A 23,733-nucleotide genomic window follows, 5' to 3' on the forward strand; every position below is an offset into this window, starting at 1 on the left:
GAAAAACTCAGAAAAAAATGTTAAAGTATCTCTGGAGAGTAGAAGTCTGGGAGAAAACCAAACCAGACCCATTCTCCCATTGCCACCCAGAGATACTGTTAATGTTTTGAGCTCATGGGGGAAGTGCAGGCTTTTCACACTGTCAATGTCTATGTTAAGGGATTAAGGCAGCCTGAAAACTCTCACTCCCGTGTCCCATAGTCCCCATTCCCCTTCTGGCTGGAAATTTATGCTTCTAGCAGAGGAGCCAGAAATGGGGTGAGAACACTTAGGGGACTAGGTTGTAAGATCAAAGGCCAGTCTTGGAGCAGTAACGACAGTTCCTAAGGGGACAGTGACATCACTACATTCCACTCCTCCTGGGGAGGGGGGAGCCACATCAGCACAATGCCTGAGTCACTGATTCACAGTCGGGGAGGAGGACACAGGGCTAGGAACCAGGTACTTGGAGACACCAGCCCAAAGAGCCTAGGGAGGTCAGGATTGGGGCAGCAGGATGAGAGGCAGAGACTGCAGCAGGGAGCCCCAGATGTCACCAGCCCAAAGTCACCCAGGGTGACTGGCGAGGGCAGGGGCTTTGGCTGGGGGACCCAGGTCCTTGGAGACATCAGCCCAAAGAACCTAGGGAGGTTGGACTTTGGGCAGTGGGAGGTAAGGGCCGAATATGGACTGGGGGGCCCCAGGAGTCACCCACCCAAAGTCATCCTGTGGTGACTGGCAAGGGCAGGGCTTGGGCTGCTTGCTGAAGGGGCAGGTCTGACTGACAAGACTTTGGTGGGGGGAACCCAGAGGTGCCAGGGTTGGGGGGCCCAGCCTGGTGTGCCTCAGGAGTGGTACGGACTCTGGTAGCGGTCTTGCCATTGGAGGGGATTTGTGGCTGGGTTGGGGGACCACGACCTGGTGTGTTTCACCTTTTTCTTGGCTGCAGCCAATTTGCTCTGTTGAGTTTCTTCAGCCATCATGAGGTGGGAAGGCAGGCAGGGTTGGTGCCATATCAGCAAAATCCCAGCAATGACTGCCAAATACCTCCAGTCACCTACCAGGCAGCTGTGTGACTGAGCCAGAGGAGGCGTAACCAGGGCCCCACTAGAATGCAGAATAGGGGTGTGGCCTTAATGATCCAAGCCCATTGGTCAATGAGAAAGATGAAAGCAAAAGAAGGCGTGGCCAGGCAGCAGCATGTCCAGAGGGACCTGTGGTATCACAAGGAAAGCTGACCATGAAACCACTGTCCCCACCCACTCTGGGAGAGGGCAGGGGCCAGCTTTTGCTTTAAAAGCTTTAAAACTTTAAAAAATATATGTGTGTATGCTTTATATATATGTGTGTCTGTGTGTGTGTATGTGGTCCTCCAGAGCTGTCTTTATTATCCAGCTTCTACGCAAGGTCTATGAGTTTGGCCTATATTTTTCACCTTCAAACAGAGTACAAGAATTACCAGTATTAGCTCAATTGAGATACAAATCCTATAAAAATGAAAAATCCATAGCATGCTTGATGATTAATGAAGCAGACTATATTATTCAATATTCCAATAAGATAAAATAATCACTATGATTTCCCTTTTTTGGACAAATATTTCTCTTATTTTCCTACATTATTGTTAAGATTTTTTTTTTTTTAAACAAGAAACATATCTAATATCTTTAAAAACACAAAGCTTTTGGGTCTGGTGCAGTGGCTCACACCTGTAATCCCAGCACTTTGGGAGGCCAAGGTGGGTGGATCACCTGAGGTCAGGAGTTCAGGACCAGCCTGGCCAACATGGTGAAACCCTGTCTCTACTAAAAATACAAAAACTAGCCAGGCGTGGTGGTGGGTGCCTGTAATCCCAGTCACTCAGCAGGCTGAGGCAGGAGAATTACTTGAACCTGGGAGGCGGAGGTTGCAGTGAGCCAAGATCATGCCGCTGAACTCCAGTATGGGTGACAGAGCAAGACTCCATCTCAAAAAATAAAATAAAATAAAATAAAATAAAATAAAATAAAATAAAATAAAAACACAAAGGTTTCAATTTAATAAGCACTCAAAGTTCTTTACCGGTTTAAAACAAATACAAGGCCCATTTTTCGAGAATCACCTGGCCTCTCTAAGCCTTGCAAATGATACTGAATTTCTCACTTGATACTTGGCTATTATTTGGAATCATGAAAACCAAGAATTGTGTTATGTCACAGTGTATTGCTTGTTACCTGAATTCCAGAGTAGGCTGGGATCAAGGGTTGAATCTTTCATCATTTGCTCCATAACCTGTGTGCTTCTTATCCCAGACCAAACTAAGATGTTTTCTGGAGTTCTACAATTTACAGTTAGTAGACAAGAGTGGCACTCAAAGGTGTAGTCTCTGGATTAGCAGCACCAGCAGCACCTGAGAACTTTTTATAAGTGCAAATTCTCAGGCCCCACCCTGGACCTGATGAATCAGAAACTCCGGAGTAGCGCTCAGCAATCTGTGCTGCAGTAATCCCTCCAGGTGTTTAGGATCTCTGGCATACAGCAGATAGCAAAATGTGTTTCCTTCTGTAGGTCCAAAGCCAGGGGTACTGTATGTTCTGTCTTGATATGAAACATTGACATGCAATTAGAAGACATAAATCTCCTTCCTACTCCCACCCTCCACCCAATGTGTTTTATTTTTATAAGTTAAATAAGAAAACAAGTGACAATCAGAGATTTAGTCTAAAAAGTATATTTACAAGTATCAGTTCTCATCCAGCCTCATCTCATACTGTAGCAGGACGAGTTGCAGACAAAACTCCTCACTGAGTTAAAGAAGGAAGGGGTTTATTTGGCCGGGGACATCAGCAAGACTCCTGTCTCAAGAGCCAAGTCCCCAAGTAAGCAATTCCTGTCCCTTTTAAGGGCTCACAACTCTAAAGGGGTGCATGTGAGAGGTTTGTGATCGATTGAGCAAGCAGGGGGTACGTGACTGGGGGCTGAATGCACCGGTAATTAGACTGGAAAAAAACAAGATAGGGATTTTCACAGTGCATTTCTATACAATGTCTGTAATCTACAGATAACAGAACCAATTAGGTCAGGGGTCCATCTTAAACTACCAGGCCCAGGGAGCGGTGCCAGGATGTCTGCCTGTGGATTTCATTTCTGCCTTTTAGTTTTTACTTCTTTCTTTGGAGGCAGAAATTGGGCATAAGACGATATGAGGGGTGGTGTCCTCCCTTAATACAATACCATTTACATTCTCTTACATCTAAAGTTTTAGAAAAGGATCTTCAGGCACGCTAGGAATTCTGTAATAAAACACCAAGTAGATCAGAATGTCCAAACTTACCAGAAAAGAAAAGTGAAATCATTGGCTATATTTTCAAATTGCATTCAACAGGAAATTTAAGTTTTGAATTTTTTTCACCTTCATACTTCCAAGTTAACAGAATTAAACCAGAATAGTCCATTCTTTCAAAGCCTCTAGCCAGACAAACTTTTACTGTATTACTTCTTGCTTTCAATGGATATAAAGCAGAGTCCTGGCAGGCACATTTTGTATACCTGCAAAGATGCAGAACTAAACAGTTCCATCGGTTCCATATTAAAACAAAAGTCCTGTAAGCCTTGGATGGTGAGTGTAATACTTCAGCACTAGCACCGAAGCCTCAAATATGAAAAGATACTAAGAACACCACTAGCAAATAAAAGTGAGCTCTCAGCTGGGAGCAGTAGTTCATGCCTGTAATCCCAGTACTTTGGCAAGCGAAGGTGGGAGGATTACTTGAAGTCAGCAGTTCAAGATCAGCTTGGGCAGCATAGCAAATTCACATCTCTACAAAAAAAATTAAAAATTAGCTGGGCATGGTGGCACGCACTGTAGTCCTAGCTACTTGGAAGGCTGAGGTAGGAAAATCACTTGAGCTCAGGAGTTCCAGACTGCGGTAGCTATGATCATGCACTCCAGCCTGGGTGACAGAGCAAGACCTAGATGATTACAGTCTGCCCTGCTCCAGTTTACATTAAAATCGCTAAGTTAAAATATTTTCAATCAGCAGGATAAAAATTAAGTGAAATGTGACTTGAGAGCTTGGTCAGAAAATAGGCAATAGAGAAACAGGTGCTTCCCACAACAATAAAAATGGCCAATAAACATATTAAAAAGGTTCAAAAGCACTAGAAACCAAAGAAATGTAACAAAAACAATGAGATTTTCTGATTAAAGACCAGCAAGGAGGACAAATGGAAGGGGGAAACTGGAGCTCTGTCCCTGTTGGTGGGAGTAGAAACTGAACCAATTTTCCTGCAGGATAATTTGAAAATTTCTATTAAAAACCCTAAAATTGTTTCATGTTATTTTCCTCCAGAAATTCTACTTCTATAAATTCAGTCCAGAAATGCTTGCTTGAGTCAATTAAAATGTACATATAAGAAAATTTACCTCTGGGGAGGCAATGATTAACTTAATATACATCCAACTAGTATAACGATGATGCCAAGGATATATTTACTGCCATAGAAATATGACCAAAACATAGTAAGTGACAAAAGACTATGTATTATGATTCTACTTTTTAAAATGTTTATATGCATAAAAAGTATAAAAAGCAACAAACCAGAATGTTTTGAGTGTCGAAATTAAAGATTTTTCTTTATATTTTGTCTTCCAAATTATTACAAAAAGAATGTGATTTTCTTTATAATCCAGGAGAAGTATTATTTTCATTTATTTATGTTTTGATTTCTTTTCTTCTCCTTATTTTTTCTCATGTATGTATCACATGTAGTCTAGAGAGCTTGAATCCCTGCCTCTTGAGGCAAATCAGCCCATTTCTGTCTCTATAAATTTGCCTCTCGTGGACATTTCAAATCAATGGAATTAAACAATATGCAGTCTCGTGTCTGGCTTTTCTACTTAGCTAATGTTTTTGAGGTTGGTCCATGACATATGAAGTTTTGGTAGTTTGTTGCTTTCATTACTGAGTAGAAGTCCATTGATGGATATACCACATTTTGTCAGCAGAGAGCCTTTTAAATCTGGATTCCAGCTTCCTGTGGTCTCAATGAAACCCTTTGAACACAGGACTTACACGGGAAGCTGCTGTGCTTGTCACAATAACTGCTTATCAGAACCAGCTTTGTCATCACGAGCCTGAACTGCTGCAGACATTTTTATCATTTTGCAGCTTCTTTTTCACAAGCAACTTTTGTACTACTACAGGTATGGACTTTTGAAGCATCTGATACATCCATTTAATAAGTATTAGCATGTGTCTGAGTGGACTAGAAAGTGAACCCATCCATGCTACGTTGTATATTTTTTCCTTCCCCAGGCTGGACCAGGGAGCCTCTCAACTTTCTAGAGTATCCTGTCTCCATGGACAAAGCCAAACAGTATTAAAGATTCCGCTGCCTTTGTTAGGCAGATTTGGAGGGGAGGCTCAACAGCAAGGGTAGAGGGGCAAAAGAGAGTGGAGCTTGTGGAACAGGAAGTCTCCCAGGTCCGTGCATGGCTCCCAGCTGTTGAGGATGTTGTGGGTGGTGAAGTGCTGATGGTGTCCCCAGGCAGCCTAGCACCTCCATTGAGCACAGAAGGTCTTGACTTTGGACCCTTACCCTTGTTTCACAAGTGTTTAAAAGCTGTTTTTGCTTTTGTTATTTTCCTAAATAATCATTACCTGGTAGTTTGTAATTAATCTTTCTTTGAGAGAGGACAGGGCTTTAAAACTGAAGAACATAATTTTCATTAAAATATCAAAAATGGAAAAAAATTACTTTGTAAACAATTTTCTATACAAACCAAATGGCAGCAGTTGAGAATCTCAATAAAATGTTAAATGAATTTGCTGCTTTTAGAGAAATAAAGGAAAAAAATTAGAAGAAATAAAGACAATGCATTTGCTGGCAGTGGTACCCTTTTGCCTAAGGTTGGGTCACTGTGTCATCAGACTGTGTTGGGGGGTATGTGTGGTGTATATGTGTGAAACTTTTCATCTCAGGATGGATCATAATCTTAGTTGCAGCTTTCCTTCCCAATAGGGTTACAATGTAGTAAAATATGGGCCTGGAAGTGACAGACCTGAGTGACTCAGCACAGCTTAAAAGAAATCCAATAAAACTAACTTTTAATAATCCTGAGGTTGGTTTTTGAAACGATAGATACAATTACTTACTCTGAGCATCTGGTTACAATTTTGAATCAGTAATACATACTGTCTCCACTCTTTTTTTTTTTGAATGGAAATAAAGTTTTCATCCAGAAAACCCCAAAACAGTGACTTTTGTTTTTGTTTTTGTTTTTTTAAGACAGGGTCTCACTCTGTCGCCTAGGCTGGAGAGGAGTGGTGGATCTCAGCTCACTGCAGCCTCAACCTCCCACCTCAGCCTCCTGAGTAGCTGGGACCACAGGTGCCATTGCGCCTGGCTAATTTATTGTATCTTTTTTGTACAAATAGGGTTTTGCCATGTTGCCCAGACTGGTCTCAAACTTCTAGGCTCAAGAAGTTCACGCATTTTGGCCTCCCAAAGTGCTGGGACTACTGTGCCAGCCTGCAGTGACTTTAAAACCCAAGTTCAGGCCGGGTGCAGTGGCTCACGCCTGTAATCCCAGCACTTTGGGAGGCCTAGGCGGGCGAATCATGTTAGGAGATGGAGACCATCCTGGCTAACACACGTCGAAACCCTGTCTCTACTGAAAATACAAAAAAATTAGCCGGGCGCGGTGGTAGACGCCTGTAGTCCCAGCTACTTGGGAGGCTGAGGCAGGAGAATGGCGTGAACCCCGGAGGCAGAGCTTGCAGTGAGCTGAGATTGTGCCACTGCACTCCAGCCTGGGCGACGGAGCAAGACTGAGTTAAAAAAATAAAAATAAAAAAATAAGTTCAAGCGTCTCTTCTTAACTCCTTTAATTGGAGGTATCTCTTCTCTCTTTCTCCTCATCTTTGCTGTTCCCCCAGGGTTGACTGCTGACTGGATATACAACTTATTTCAAAGTCCAGGCTAGGTGCGGTGGCTCATGCATGTAATCCCAGCACTTTGGGAGTCCAGGACAGGCAGATCGCTTGAGTCCAGGAGTTACCTAGAGCAGCCTGGGCAACATGGTGAAACCTCTTTTGTATTAAAAATACAAAAAAGCGGGCGTTTCCGGGAGCGCAGCCTGGAGGTGGTGTCGGCCGCTTTCGGCGCGGCGGCCTTTTCCGCCTGGCTGGGCCAATCCTGTCGCTGACCCCGCAGGTAGATGCCGAGTTTCAGAAGGAGGTGGGGGCAGGTTCGCAAGAGCATAACTGCTGAAAAATCAAGAACAACTTACTCCTGGCGTGGTCTGTGTGCGCCACCTACCTAACCGACTTAAAGAAACCCAGATCCTTTCCTATTTCTCCCCGTGTGGCACTGTCACAAGGTTCAGACTATTCCCAAATAAAAGGACGGGAAATAGCAAAGGCTATGCGTTTGTGGAGTTTGAGTCTGAGTCTGTTGCGAGGATAGTTGCTGAAACAATGAACAACTACCTGTTTGGTGAAAGACTCTTGGCCTGTCATTTTATGCCACCCGAAAAAGTACAGAAAGAACTCTTTAAAGACTGGAATATTCCATTTAAACAGCCATCAGATCCATCAGTGAAACGGTATAATCAGAATCGGCACTTACACAAAAGCTGCGGATGGAGGGGCGATTTAAAAAGAAGGAAAGATCACTCGGGAAGAAATAACTTAAAAAGAATTGATTATGATTTTCCTTCTTTGATTTTACAGAAAACGGAAAGTACTTCAAAATCAAATTATTGGACATCTACAAAAGGCCGGGTTTTACGTAAGACGAAGAAAAAGGTTTTAGGCGCTCCTGACACTCCTGGGAAGACTGTGGATACCCAGGGCCCCACGCCGGTTTGTACATCAACATTTTTGGGGAGATGAAAATCTGAAGTGGCTGAAATGAATGATGATAATGAAGAAAATGAAATACTTTTCAAACAGCCCATATCCTGTGTAAAAGAAGAAATACAAAGGACTCACACATTCACAGAAAAAAGACAAAGGAAAAGCAATCAGTGGTTTTCAATATATTATATATAAGATTTCTTCTGAAAAATACAACATTTTGATAAGAAACAATACAAAAAATTAGCTGGGCGTGGTGGCTCATGCCTGGAGTCCCAGCTACTTGGGAGGCTGAAGTGGGAGGATCACCTGAGCCCAGGAAGTTAAGGAAGCAGTGAACCGTGATCGCGCCACGGCACTCCAGCCAAGTCAAGTCATTATATTTATCTTAACCTATTCTAGGCTGGCTTAAGAGGGATTTGTATTAAGAATACAATAGGCAATCTCACAGGCATCTAAGTACAGAACTCAAAATATGACCACAGTATGGAAGGACTGGGCTGGGAGGTTATTTTTCTCTCCTGCATCCCTTCACTCTGGATTTCTGCTCCATGCTTGTGCCTTGCTCTGCAGATGGTCCAGGCTTCTCCAGCCTCTGAGGCTTTGACTTGCCCTGGCAGTACCCCTGATCCCAGTGTTACTGGATCTTTCCATACAGATGATCCTCTGCAAAAAATCTATCGAACACTGTCTGTGTCATTTCCGATTAGCAGGATAGAGAATCTGATCTGCCTAGCAGTGGGGGTGGGAGTTCCCTAGTTGTCCCTGGATTTGCAGTGCTGCCCTTTCCAAAGACTTGAGGAGGGGCTAGATATCCAAAAAGAGGGTGTGGGTGGGGAATCACGAATACAGTCTACTTCAACAAGAAAGTATAAAGTGGAGGTGGTGGCTCACGCCTGTAATCCCAGCACTTTGGGAGGCTGAGGCAGGCGGATCACTTGAGCTCAAGAGTTCGAGACCAGACTGGCCAACGTGGCAAAATCCCATCTCTACTAAAAATACAAAAAATTAGCTGGGTGTGGTGGCACATGCCTGTAGTCCCAGCTACTTAGGAGGCTGAGGTGGGAGGATTGCTGGAGCCCAGGAAGTTGAGGCTGCAGTGAGCTGAGATCACAATGCCACTGCACTCTGGCCTGGGCAACAGAGCAAGACCCTTTCTCAAAAAAAAAAAAAAAGATTTAAAGTAGAAGCATCTATATGCATGATTGAAGTCCTGTTTCCCATATATTTTTTTCACCTTGCCTTTTTTTCTGTCTAAAACACTGTATCTTAAGATTTCCCTGTGTTATCATTACTCATAAGCATAATTTTAATGGTGGTATCAGAATCCATTATCTGGACTCATTGTCATTTATCCATCTGCAGTTGCTGGAGATACTGCCCTTTCTGCCACACTCGGTCACCCTTCTGACCTTGCTGTGTGTCCAGTTATCTACTAATACACATACTGGTCATTTAGGACTTAAAGTTAAGAATAAATAGTTATCATAGTTCCTAACATGTCAAAAAGAATGTATCTTCCTAAAAATAGAATGGCTTGCTGGTTATGATAATTTTAAAGTAAAATAGACAAATTGTTATTGAAATTAACATTTTGCTTTCTTATTGTATCTATTTTCTCTGTCATTTTCATGGATAAAGTTTCATTTGGAAGAATTTTTATTTCAGAATAGAAATAGCATATGACATGAGAATGGGAGCTCTGGAAGGTTCAACTTTCTAGTCAGTAGTTCCCTAAAACTGTCACAAAAGCTACTCATAATCAATTATGATTGGTCTGTATTGAAAGTGCGTTAACATTATGTACAACTTAAGCACTATACTTTCTATCAGATATAGAAAAATAGGTGGTATGTTTGGAAAAGTATTGGGCTAGAAGTCAGGAAGCTTGACTGTTAGTCCCAACCCTGCTTCTTCAGCTGAGCACCCCTAGGCAATAATTCAGCAGCTATATCTTAAATACCTAATCAGTTTCAGGCTTTGTGGTTGGGCTGGGAATATAGACAATCATGCATTCATGATTCTCCAAGGCTCCCTTCCTCACCCAGCTCACAGTGAGCTTTCGTATGCATTGTGTAAATTTGTTTTCTAACAGGCCCCAACTCCCTCCCTAACCTGCTTCCCAGGGCAGTTGTGAGGATCAAATGAGAGAGAATATGTGTGAAAGCAAATTGTAAATGACTTTAAAATGCAATAAAAATATGACCCACGGAAAATTATTTAAAGATCCTTAGAATTTTAAATAAACAGTACATTAACCTGAGTTCTCTATCATTTTTATTTTAAATAGATATGTAAGTTTTAAAATGGGCCACTGATATGGTTGAAAATCTTGGCTTGATTATTCTCCAAGAAAATGATATAGTGGTTTGTGTGATTAATTTTCTAAAATTGCAGCCAAAAAAAAAAAATTCTTTTTTGAGTTAAGTGACTGGATCAGTGAAAGGAACGTTGACTGTATAATGGAGAAATGTTTTCTGTGTTCACTAACAACTTGCCTTTGTTTGATTCCAGCTGCAGCATATCGTGAGTGATGAGATCTGTGTGCAGGTGACTGACCTTTACCTGGCAGAAAATAATAAAGGGACCACCGGAGGCCAGCCAAACACACAGAACTCAAGGAGCCTCCTGGAGTCAATGTATCAGCAGAAAGCCGAGCAGCTAATGTCAGATGAGAAATGCTTTAAGGTGAGAGTTGCTCATGTTGTCAAAGACCTTGTTGCGGACAATGTCAGTAGTCAGGATTCTCGGAACCAGAAGTTAAAGCCAGGGTACTCTGACCCCGTGAACTGGAAGTTAAAGCCAGGGTACTCTGACCCCATGAACCAGAAGTTAAAGCCAGGGTACTCTGACCCCGTGATTCTACTCCTGGAACTTTTTAGAGTTCCTAATTAGTTCACCAGAGAAATACGAAGTGGAAGTAACTGTTTTCCTGAACACTCTATTTTGTTTCTTCCTTGCCTTTAAAAAACAAAAACAAAAACTAGTGATAGATGATTTTTTACAATTTTCTATTTTTTTCTCTGCATATTTTTCATAGTATGCTTTGTAAACATTATTGTTAGAAAAATGTTGGTACTTGAAATCCATGGTCATGGTCATTATAGAAAAGAAAACGTAGGCCGGCACACATGGTTCACGCTTGTAATCCCAGCACTCTGGGAGGCCGAGGTGGGTGGATCGCTTGAGACTAGCTTGGGTAACATGGCCAAACCCCATCTCTGCAAAACATACAGGAATACAAAAATTAGCCAGGTCTGGTGGCGTGCACCTGTAGTCCCAGCTACTCAGGAGAATGAGGTAGAAGGATTGCTTGAGTCTGGGAGGTCGAGGTTGCAGTGAGCCCTGATCGTATCACTGCACCCCAGTCTGGGTGACAAAGCAAGACTTTGTCTCCAAAAAATAAAAAGCGGGGGGGGGAAGCAGATAACCAAAAAAAGTCATCTTAGAATTCTTTCCTGAAATTATAATTGATGACATTTCTAAACTTCTCTCTGCTTGAGTATACATTTTGAAAGAGTTTATACTGGACAAAACGGTCTTTATTTTTTTTGAGACAGAGTCACACTCTGTTGCCCAGGTTGGAGTGCAGTGGCATGATCTTGGCTCACTGCAACCTCTGCCTCCTGGGTTCAAGCAATTCTCGTGCATCAGCCACCCAGTAGCTGGGATTACAATCATGTAACACCATGCCCGGCTAATTTTTCTATTTTTACTAGATATGTGGTTTCACTATGTTGGCCAGGCTGGTCTCACACTCCTGGCCTCAAGTGATCCGCCCGCCTCAGCCTCCCCAAGTGCTGGGATTACAGGCGTGAGCCACTGCGTCTGACCCGAAATGGTCTTTAACGTATTTTTGCTCAATTAGCCACACTTCTGGGTCTTTAATGTCTTTTATTTGGGTATTTGACAGTTACTTTATAGAGAATTAATGTCTGTATTGCTGGACATTTAGGTTGCTTCCAATTTTTCCACCATTATAATGGATAATTATAAAAGCAGATAGTTGGAAGCAACCTAGATGTCCAACCCACTACGGAAATTGGTTAATGACATCCTGTTAGGAATACTGGAGACATATTTTGCAGTTCTTAAAAATAAATCATAGAGGCCGGGCGTGGTGGCTCATGTCTGTAATCCCAGCACTTTGGGAGGCCAAACTGGGTGGCTCATGTGGTCAGGAGATAGAGACCATCCTGGCTAACATGGTAAACCCCATCTCTACTAAGAAATACAAAAAAGTTAGCCGGGTGTGGTGGTGGGCGCCTGTAGTCCCAGCTACTCAGGAGGCTGAGGCGGGAGAATGGTGTGAACCTGGGAGGGGGCGCTTGCAGTGAGCCGAGATGGAGCCACTGCACTGCAGCCTGGGTGACAGAGCAAGACTCTCTAAAAAAAAAATAAAAATAAAAATAAAAATAAAAATCATAAATTGTGAAAATACAGGGTCTGCCCCCTCCAAATCTATTTTGGAAATAACTGTATTTGTGTGTATATATTATGTTATTGTCAGGTTGTAAGCTTTACCAGCAGAGAGGAACTTTTAAAGCTGTAAAATAACACTGAGTTACATCTAGTTTCTGGCTCTGGGTGTTTATTGACTAGTAGTGTGCCTTGAGAAATCAGAACTCTCTGAATTTCAGTTTTCTCTCTGTATAAAACGAAGAAGGTTGAAATAAAAAAATTCTCAAGTATCCTTTCAGGCTCTGATCTCCTCCATGTGATTCTGATAGTTACGTTGTCTGCAGGAAGCCCTTAGGGTAAGGGCACTGAGAATCTCAGCGTTCTGAAAAGGGAGATCCATGTGCCATTGCCATTGATAGTTGTTTTGTGCAAAACATGGTTTGCTTGCCTCTATTGGTGTGTTGCTTTTAAGTGTGGATTTTTTTTTTTAATCCCACAAATAATATTAGCAGAAATCAGAATTTCAGGAACTTCATATAAATTGGTGGCATTTATAACAACACTTTTTTTGTTTTGTTTTGTTTTTGAGACAGGGTCTCACTCTGTCGCCCAGGCTGGAGTGCAGTGGTACCAACATGGCTCACTGCACCCTCCGCCTCCCAGGCTCAAGCAATCCTCCCCCTTCAGCCTCTGAGTAGCTGGGACCACAGGTGTGACCCACTACACCTGGCTAACTTTTGTATGTTTAGTAGAGATGGGGTATTGCCATGTTGCCCTAGGCTGGTTTCAAACTCCTGGACTGAAGCGATCCACCTGTCTTAGCTTCCCCAAAGTGCTGGAATTTCAGTCGTGAGCCATCACACCTGCTCCAACACTTCTTAATATCTTTTTGTTTTCTTGTTACTTATTCTAAGGCATATTTAGATTTCTTGTGTAGTCTTTCTTCTTTTTCTTTTCTTTTTTTTTTTTGAAACAGAGTCTCACTCTATCACCCAGGCTGGAGTACAATGGCACGATCTCGTCACTGCAACTTCCGCCTCCTAGGTTCATGCAATTCTCGTGCCTCAGCCTCCTGAGTAGCTGGGGTTACAGCCGCCCACCACTGCACCCAGCTCATTTTCTGTATTTTTAGTAGAGACGGGGTTCCATCATGTTGCCAAGGCTGGTCTCAAACTCCTGAGCTCAGGCAATCCAAACTCCTGAGCTCAGGCTTGGCCCCCCAAAGTGCTGGGATTACAGGTGTGAGCCATGGTGCCCAGCCATTTGTTTAGTCTTTGTTGCAGTATAAATGCAATCATTGGTTTTTGTTGTGTTTAATATTTTCTATTTAACTTTGGTGTGAAAAGTTTTCTTTGTTGACCTTTTTTGTTTCTTTTTTTGATACGCAGTTTCGCTCTTGTCACCTAGGCTGGAGTCTAATGGCGAGATCTCAGCTCACTCTAACCTCTGCTTCCCAGGTTCAAGCTATTCTCCTGCCTCAGCTTCCCGGGTAGCTGGGATTACAGGTGTGCACTACCACGCCCAGCTAATTTTTGTATATATGTTTTTTAGTAGAGACGGGGTTTCACCATGTTTGCCAGGCTGGTCTCGAACTCCTGACCTCAGCTGATCCACCTGCCTTGGCTCCCAAAGTGCTGGAATTACAGGGGTGAGCCACTGCGTCCAGCACCCTCCCCCCCCCACTTTTTTAAAAAACACTGTTAACTTGTTTTCATCTTTGTATTGCGTCCTGGAAGTGGGATTTTCTTTCTTTCTTTTTTTTGAGACGGAGTCTTGCTCTGTCTCCCAGGCTGGAGTGCAGGGGTGCGATCTCGGCTCACTGCAAGCTCCGCCTCCCGGGTTCACGCCATTTTCCTGCCTCAGCCTCCCGAGTAGCTGGGACTACAGGCGCCCGCCACCACGCCCAGCTAATTTTTTTGTATTTTTAGTAGAGACGGGGTTTCACCATGTTAGCCAGGATGTAGAAGTAGGATTTTTCAATGGACAGAGCACAGACGATTTGTGGTTCTGGCTACATGTGCCATATTTCTTTCTGACAAACAAAATATTTGTTTTGTAAAACATTCTAACTCGCATTGATTATTATTTTAATGAATTCTAGAAGTTTGAAACATGATCACACCTGTAATCCCAGCACTTTAGGAGGCAGAGGAGGGTGGATCACTTGAGGTCAGGAGCTCGAGACCAGCCTGGCCAACATGGTGAAACCCCATTTCTACTAAAAATACAAAAATTAGCTGCACGTGGTGGCACATGCCTGTAATCCCAGCTACTCAGGAGGCTGAGACAGGAGAATTGCTCGAACCCAGGAGGCAGGGGTTGCAGTGAGCTGAGACCACCATGCCACTGTACTCCAGCCTGGCTGACAGAGTGAGACTCCATCTCAAAAAAAAAAAAAAAAAAGAAAAAAAGAAAAGAAAAGAAAAAGAAATACCATCTTACGGCCATCAGAATGGCTATTATTAAAAACAACATATGCCGGTGAGGTTGTGGAGGAAAAGGAACACTTTTACACTGTTGGTGGAAGTGCAATTAGTTCAGCCATTGTGGAAGACAGTGTGGTGATTCCTCAAAGACCTAGAGGCAGAAATACCATTTGACCCCACAATTCCATTACTGGGTATATATCCAAAGGAATATAATATATATATATTATAAAGACACATGCACGCCATGTCCATTGCAGCACTAGTCACAATAGCAAAGACATGGAATCAACCCAAATGCCCATCAGTGATAGGCTGTATTAAGAAAACGTGGTACACATACACCATGGAATACTATGCAGCCATATAAAGGAATGAGATCATGTCCTTTGCAGGGACATGGATGGAGCTGGAAGTCATTATCCTCAGCAAACTAACCCAGGAACAGAAAACCAAATACCTCACGTTCTCACTTACACATCAGAGCTGAATGATGAGAACACATGGGCACAGTGGGGAGGGAACAACACACACTGTTGGACAGTGTGGGGTGGGAGGAGGAAGAAGATCGGGGAGAATAGCTACTGCATGCTGGGCTTAATACCCAGGTGATGGGCTGATAGGTGCAGCAAACCACCATGGCACACATTTACCTATGTAACAAACCTGCACATCCTGCGCATGTACCCCAGAGCTTAAAATAAAAGTTGGAAATCAAAATAAAGTACCATTTAAAAATAAAGATGAAAATAGATAAATGTGTCAGAATAATTGGTATCAATTGTTTAATTATAAGTGGCATATAACCAAGCATTAGTAGAATTAGTTTTGTTGATTAGATCTCCTTTGAGTAAAATTATTAAAAACAACATTTTTTTTTAAACCTGAAAATCTGAGGATAGATTTTGGGCTGTGATAACACCCCAATCCATTGCCCCACAATGACCTTCTAGAACTTTTCATCTGGCCCCTTTGGCATCTAATTGTAAATTCCCAACCTGAAATGAGGTTGAAATTAAAGCACCCATATCAGTCATATATGTGTCATATGTATATTATATATACTTATGGGGATACATTGTACATACAGTATATTACATATGTACTATATATAATACATGTATATTGTATGTGTAATATATACACATAAAATAAAAATTTTGTGAAGAATGCTTGATGTAATCATGTTATTTAGTTGTTCTCCACTATACTTTTGGAGGACTGTCCTTGGGTAGTGTGGTGGATGTTATTTACTTAGAAATAAAGAATTCTATAGTCATATTTGGAAGGGTTATTCATCAGGGTTCTTTGGTTTACAAATGGCTGAATCCAGCTCAAAATGCCTTAAGCTTAAAGGTTTATGTAACTACAAGACCCAGGGGTCCCTCTGGAGCAGCCCGATTCAGAGGCACAAACCGGGTCATCCAAACTTAGCCCTAGTCATTTTCGTGGTTCTGTTTCCTTTATTACTTTCTTTGCATACTGTGTTCTTTCATGACTCTCTACCCTCTGCCTAGATTCACCTTCCCTTCCTTGCCTGGCAAATTCCTATTTACCCTTTAAGGCCCAGGTCAAATACTACCACTGCTTCATAGATTTTGCTGACTAACTGTCAGCCCTGTCTTAGTCTGTTTTTGCTGCTATAACAAAATGCTTAGAACTGGGCAATCAATATACAATGGAAACTGATTTCTCACACTTCTGGAGGCTGGGGAGTCCAAGATAAGGTGCCTGCAGATTTGGCGTCTGGTGAGGCATCGCTCCTTTTAAAATGGTGCTTTGCATGCCTGTTGTCCCAGCTACTCTGGAGGCTGAGGCAGGAGAATCGCTTGAACCCAGGAGGCGGAGGTGGCAGTGAGCCGAGATCGCACCACTGCCCTTCAGCTTGGGCAACAGAATGAGACTCTGTCTCAAAAACAAACAAACAAACAAACAGACAAACAACCCACTATGGTGCCTTGTTGTTCCATCCTCTGGCGGGGACAAAGGCTGTGTCTCCTGTGGTGGGGAGGTAGAAGTGGGAGGCAGTACTCTGAAGCCTCTGTATAAGAAGGTGAATCCCATTCATGAGGGCAGAGTCCTCGTGGCCTAATCACCTTGCCCTACCTCTTAATACTATCACCTGGAAAATTAAGTTCTGACATGTAAATTTTGGAGGGACATCTATATTCAAACCATATCAGGCTCCATGCAAAAATAATTGCACTCTTGAGGGCATCCCTAAAGCCAATTGTTCATACTCTAGTAGAACACTCATTGAGTTATATTAGAGGCTTCCATTTGTTTATTTTGTTTTGCCTTCTAATCACATGTGTAGCGAGATGGAGGGCTCCCCAAATCTGTGCTTCTCCTCTTTATTCTTGCCACATTTGTGTCAATTACATTTCCCAGCCCCCTTGCAGTTAGGTAAGACCATGGAATTGAGTTCGTGTCCCACCAAATTGCAGGCCATTTTCAGAGTAGGCCCCCCAAACCTCCCACACAATTGTTCACACTGTCCCTCTCCTTTGACCTGTGGTCAGGTGTAGAGAACCTGGGCGAGCACCTTCCATCCTAGAAGATGGTAGAGTCACTGTGTGCAGGGATACTGAATCCCTGAGTGACTGCAACATTTCACTTAGCCCACATTGAGGTATACTATGAGTGAGAAGTCAATCTTTATTATGCCATAATACTATATTTATCACATCAAGACACCTTTTAATTATTAGTGTCTATTGTGTAACAAGCCATATCAAAACTTAGTGGCTTCCAACAACCATTTTTAAACACATGCAATTCTGCATGTAGGCTGGGCTTAGCTGGGTAGTTCCTCTGTGGGTCTTGCTGCTGCTGGTTAATCATCAGCTGGTGGGTTGGCTGGGGGCTGGGTCCAGTTGGAACACTGGAACACTGGCCTTCTCTCTCTTTTCATGTAGTTACAGGACCTCTCTCCCTCTCTGTGGCTTCTCCACGGGACCCTTCGCTGGCCTCTCTACCAGCATACCCAGACTTCTGTGGAGTCTCCCAAGAGTGCAAAAGTGGAACCTGCCAAGCCTTCTTAAGGAAGAAAGGGCACAGCATCACTTCCATTGCATTCTATGGGCTAAGGCAAGTTAAAGGACCAGCTTAATTCAAGGAAGGAGGGCTATGTGAAAGTTCAATATGGGGAGGTGTGGCTTTTGGAGGCTCGTGATGTAACAGACCCTCACAACCACTGAGATGAGGGACTTGTTTGTTATAGCAGCTGCCTATACTGACTAATCAACACCAGTAGCTCAGTGTTTCCCAAATTTCATCAATCTCCTACTGCCCTCACTATTTTTGTGCTTTCTATGTACCATTTTGAATATTACTGTTTCTTTTATGTACCATTTTGAATATTACTGTTTCTTTTAATCAATGAACTTGAAATATAAATTTATTGAAAAATAAACTTTGTGTCAGCACTGTAAGTGAAAGATTAGAAGTATAATTATATTATTCTCCCATTATCATTAAAATAAGTCCATAACTATTAAAATGGTCTATCAATATAGCCCTTCAAACCATCCCCTTGTCATCAGGGATGGGCCCAGCCCCTGGAAAGGAGGTTATAGAGATGCTTGATAATTTTTGTTAAACTCAATTTTGTAGAATTCAAATCTGCTTCTCTATAATTTATACCCACCAGATTCCACTGAAACCCAATCTGATTCCCCCTCTTTCTGACTGCCCTTAGATATCTGGTGAGTTTTCAAGGGAATTTTCCATTCCCTGAACATTTCCACTTTCTTCAATGTATCCTGTTTCCTTGAAACCTTCTAACAATGAGCAAAAAAAAAAAAAAAAAAAAAAAGTCCAGTAAAATGCCCAAACCACCTCAAAATACCAAAGACAACCCTCGTCTCTTTTCTATATTTGCCCTCTGGGCTAGTTCAGAGCCCAGGAGCAAGATGGCAGATGGGCAGGTGTGGGTTGTTTCTCTGTGGGGATGACAGCGTGTTCATATCAAGACCACCTGTTTCTGTAACAACCATGAGCGTGACCGTCTCTGTGTCACATGTGCTCACGTGTCCCAAGAGCTTGGAGGCACAGCTCCAGGATCCACAGCAACCCTGTGCAGGGCTCTTGTTCCAAATAGTTCCCACTTTGTAGAGTTGCTCCCACACCTCCTTCAGCCCTTTGTTCATGGATCTCCATTTCTTCTTTCCTTCTCTCTCTTCCCCTCTCATGCTTTCTTTTTATTTTATTTTATTTTTTTATGACTGAGGCTCTTTCTTTCTGTAGCTCCTCTCCTAAGTATTCAGAGTAAATCTGAAACTCAGAACATACTTACCTACTGTTTTCTTGTGAATGACAAGGTCCATGCCTCTGCTTTCATAACACTGCGGAAATGGTAATGGCTTAATTGGAATGTTCTAGAAAGGGGATCTCTGGACACTGGGCAGCCAAGCACTAAGGTCCTGGGAAATTTTCTAAGTGAAAGGGAGTCATTGAACACTTTCCAGTTTGCCTTTGTTTCTGATTCCAAAGAGAACCTAATTTGATTTCTAACCCCCCAGCTCAGAGACCTCGGAAGTTTGGCTGGAAAAGTGCCAAGGAAAATTCCCTCACAAAAACCTAATTCATAGGGTCCTACAGTCATGGCTTTTTGAGGCAACTGACACTAAAATATAATAAGAGGACCTCATTCTTCAAGGGGTGCTGTGTATGGGTATGCCCCACCAGGGGCACCAGACCTCCCATAAAGCCCAGCCGGGTCCACCAGCCTCATGGACCACACAGGCCTCGGGGTGAATCCTGTCCCCACCACACGTGGTTGTGCCGTTTTGGGCAAACATTCTCCTGGTCCTTACAGTAACTTGGTAAGGCTGACTTTAGGTGTCGTGCGCTTTGAGGGCTGAAATGCAGCAGTTCTCAAAGTTCGTTTGGCTTCAGAATCCTCCACACTTGGTATAAATGCAGGTTCCTGGGCTCTACTCCAGTTTTGGTCCCATGGGGCTGGGGGCCTGAGAATCTTCATGGCCAGGGTCACCTTAGGTAGTGCTGAGGGAGGTGGTTCCAGATCAAATTTGGAGAGATTTGAGTCTAATGTGTGTCCCCTCCATGGGGACTTGAAACTTTGCCAGTAAGTCTTATTCTTTTTTTTCTTTTTTTTTGGAAACGGAGTCTCTCTCTGTCCCCCAGGCTGGAGTGCAGAGACGCGATCTCGGCTCACTGAGAGCTCTGCATCCCGGGTTCACACCATTCTCCTGCCTCAGCCTCCCGAGTAGCTGGGACTACAGGCGCCCGCCACCATGCCCGGCTAATTTTTTGTGTTTTTTAGTAGAGACGGGGTTACCCCGTGTTAGCCAGGGTGGTCTCGATCTCCTGACCTCGTGATCCACCAGTCTCGGCCTCCCAAGCAAGTCTTATTCTTACATCTACTGTGTGATGGGCAGTGAACTAGAACTGGAACAAAGAAATAAAGGCAGGAAAAAGCAAGCTCTCAGAGTGCAGAGGACAAGCCCACAACGCAAACATTCACTCTCAAAGCCCGCTTGGATGGAGCCCTTTCCCACCTGCAAGAACGGGACGGGTGGGTCAGTGTGGCGCTGGTGCCCTCTAGTGGTCATGTGAAAACCACCGGCACATCCCCCTGTGAATCTTCAATTTCTGCTTCCCTTCAAATATCACTAATGCCCATGACTGCCCCTTTCTGTTGGTAGGAAATGGATTTGATCTGTGCCACCTCTTGATATAGGCAGTTGAGTGAGGTAGAAATATCAGAAATCTTGGGGTCAAAGAGACCTGAGTTCTAACTCTTTTTCCATCACTTGCTGTATCGCCTGTAGAAGCCATTTAACTTTTCTGAGTCTGGTTTTTCTGACCTGTAAACCATGCAAAACAAAAGAACAATATGCCACCACTAGGAGATCTTGAACTCATTCTGCATTCTCCCTCTTGTGCTTTTATCCCACAGTTTAGGGTCCACCCTTTGTCCTGAGGGGCTTAGAGAATGGCCCTCCCCAGACATGGCTGGGAAGACTGGGGAACCCTCAGTAAAAGTAGTAGGCAGAGATGGTTTCCTCAAATGGAGACTGGTCCCTGTGCACCCCTGAAATGGCTCCTGCGAGGATCCACACCCTTGTCGAGAGATGGGGCCCCAGTCCTGGCAGCTGGCTCAGCTCTGCCCTCTTCCTCCAGCCTCTAGACCGTGCAAGGTCTTCTGTAGTCTGGGCAGCTGAGAAATTTGATTTCCAAGTGTACATCAAAATTTTTCTGCTTTATACTTGTCATTGGCTTTGAGCTTAAAATACATAAATGTGAGACTTTGGTTCTCTGATTGCACAGTGACCTCCACCACCCAAGGCGGGGGTGCTCCCTCAGAGTTGTCAGATGGAGATTGGACAGCACAGCCCTCAGGGCATGAGGGAACATTTTACTGAGTGCAGGGAAAGCACATCAGTTGATAACTTTGAAATCTCCTTGCACATATGCAGACAGAAATGCCACATTGCAGAGATATTCTGAGAGTGAGACTTTGCGAGGCACGAGGCTGGCATAGGACGGGCACTCCACTCCCTTTTCCTTAAAAAAATTGCTCATTAGGGCCGGGTGCGGTGGTTCATGCTTGTAATCCCAGCACTTTGTGAGGCCGAGGCGGGTGGATCACTAGGTCAGGAGATCGAGACGACAGTGAAACCCCGTCTCTACTAAAAATACAAAAAAATAGCCGGGCGTGGTGGCGGGCACCTGTAGACCCAGCTACTCGGAGAGGCAGGAGAATGGCGTGAACCCGGGAGGCGGAGGTTGCAGTGAGCCGAGATCGTGCCACTGCACTCCAGCCTGGGCAACAGAGCGAGACTCCGTCGCAATAAAAAAAAAAATTGCTCATTAGATGCACACTTTGTTTTTGACTTCGCATGGTCGTTTCTTTTGTTGCTCTCTTTCAGTAATCACATAGGGGCATAAGACTTCTACGGAGGCTTTTGCAAACTGGAAATTTTGTTTGTTCTGCAATGTGCCAGACATTCTTCTAGGAGTAGGGAAAACAGCAGGATAATCTGTATTCCTGTCCCATAGAGTTCTCAATCCAGTTGCAGGTGACAGGCAGCCAGCACCGGTAAGCGTGGCAAACAACAGGTGCTGGGGAGTGCTAGGAAAAAAAGCCAGGGGGAAGGGATGGGGTCAGGCAGCCTCTGGCAAGGCCACACAGGAGCTGAGGCCTGTGTGAGGTCAGGGGCTGAGCATCTGGGGCATTCCAGGGCATTCCAAGTCTGAGTCTACAGTGTCTTTACCATCCCAAAGCCCAGCTGTTTAATTTGGCCGCTAGTGACCAAGTCACTGATATGTTCACATAGGTTTTCGCCTGGGGTTTCTCAGCCACCTGGCAAGAAATGCAGCTTTTGAGCAAGGCCCTCTGCCTGCAGGACTCAGTGCTAAGAGTGGGGTCACCACCATCACCATGATGGCTTCTGCCACTCTTGTCCTCTTGTCCCCTAAAGAGGTCAAGGGCAATGCATGAGGAATTCAGCCTGGAGTCCATGTGGCCAGCATGGCCCAGCACGTGCAGGGCCCACTTGCAGTATGATGCCAGGTGGAGGTGCATGGGGTGGTTGCAAGCACGCCCAGCTCCTTCTTGCCTGGGGCCTTGGCCCCTGGGGCTCCTCTGCCTGGTATTCTCTGCCCCTGGGTTTTCCACGCCTGGCTCCTTTGCACCCTTCAGATCTTACTCCAAATGTCACCTCTCTAGAGACAATGCAGCTGCAGCGGACCCGGCTGCACTCTCCACTCTATGGCCTGTTTATTTCCCTTACAGCTCTTAGCACGGCTTGAAAGCTTTGTGTTCATTTCTATCCCCCTGCACTAGGAGGGCAGTTCCTTAGACAGAGTATTCATCAGTCCTTGGCCCCTCTGTATCCCCAGGTTACAGGGGACAAGCCCACAACATAAACATTCACTCTCAAAACCCAGGTCACCCTTCATTTTTTTCCCCCTTCCCCATGAGTTTTGATTTTCTTTGAGATTTCTTTAAAAAAGAAAACACAGGCCGGGTGTGGTGTCTGGAGGAGTCTGGAGCACGGCATATGAGAAGATGGGGGAGGCACTTACAGGACAGGGGTTAACCAGGGCGGAGACAGCTGGGCTGCCTGAAAAAAGGCTGGAGAATGCAGTGGCCTCAGTTCTGTGACCATTAAAAACCATGGAACTGGGGGGAAGGAAAATGGACTTGGGGACTGAAGAGATCTGAGGTCAGTCATTTCTCCCTTCTGTGGCCTTGGGCAAGTTGCTTTAATTTCTCTGGGCCTCAGTTTCCCCGCTTGTAAAGCTGAATACATACTTCATAAGGGTGCTCTGAGGATGACAAAAAGGTTTGTGCAGCTTTGAGCTTGGTGTCTGGCACCTGGTGTGCTCTTCCCAGGTTAAAGGGAAAGCCGAGGAGAAGAGTCGAACCAGCAGGCGGGAGCAAGGGCTTTGGTCAGAGGGTCAGCACTGAGAATCCGAGAGGCACCAGAACACCAGGGAGTCAGGGCCAGCAGCAGTTCTGACCCCTGAGATCCTTTTGGGAGCAGCGGGACCCAAAGATCAGGCTACGGGTTTGGTCGGGTACTGGGATCCAGCCCCTTAGCCAGTCCACTTTTTACTCTTGTTCATGGAAACAGCAAAGGCTGCTTCTAGTACACGGTCAGGACTCCATATGTTAATGGTGATCATTTAAAAAATACCTTGTTTTTGCTTTCTTCATGGCAAAACCTAAGTAGCTCAGGTATAGAAATCATGCAAAACACTAAAAAGAATAAAGAAGAAAACAGAAGTTACCCTCAACCCCAAAGATATAGAAAAAAAATTTAGGCTTTGTATTCTATACATGTGTATACTGTTTATACTATTATACGTATTTGGTTACATGTTACACATATTACAAAGTTGTGGTTCCTGGCTTTTTTTTTTTTTCTTTTTTTGAGACGAAATCTCACTCTTGTCCCCCAGACTGGAGTGCAGTGGCACGATCTTGGCTCACTGCAACCTCTGCCTCCTGGGGTCTAGCCATTCTCCTGCCTCAGCCTCCCAAGTAGCTGGGATTACAGGCACCCGCCACCATGACCAGCTAATTTTTTAATAATTTTAGTATAGACAGGGTT

The 23,733-nt window shown here is 44.0% G+C and overlaps 1 pseudogene; it reads left to right on the forward strand.

Annotated features, from left to right (window-relative positions):
* Positions 1–387: 387 nt before the first annotated feature.
* Positions 388–23,139, forward strand: LOC144341295 (MKI67 FHA domain-interacting nucleolar phosphoprotein-like; annotated as a pseudogene).
* The last annotated feature ends 594 nt before the right edge of the window (positions 23,140–23,733 follow it).

Source organism: Macaca mulatta, chromosome 6, assembly GCF_049350105.2.
Source record: "Macaca mulatta isolate MMU2019108-1 chromosome 6, T2T-MMU8v2.0, whole genome shotgun sequence".
Lineage (NCBI taxonomy): Eukaryota > Metazoa > Chordata > Mammalia > Primates > Cercopithecidae > Macaca > Macaca mulatta.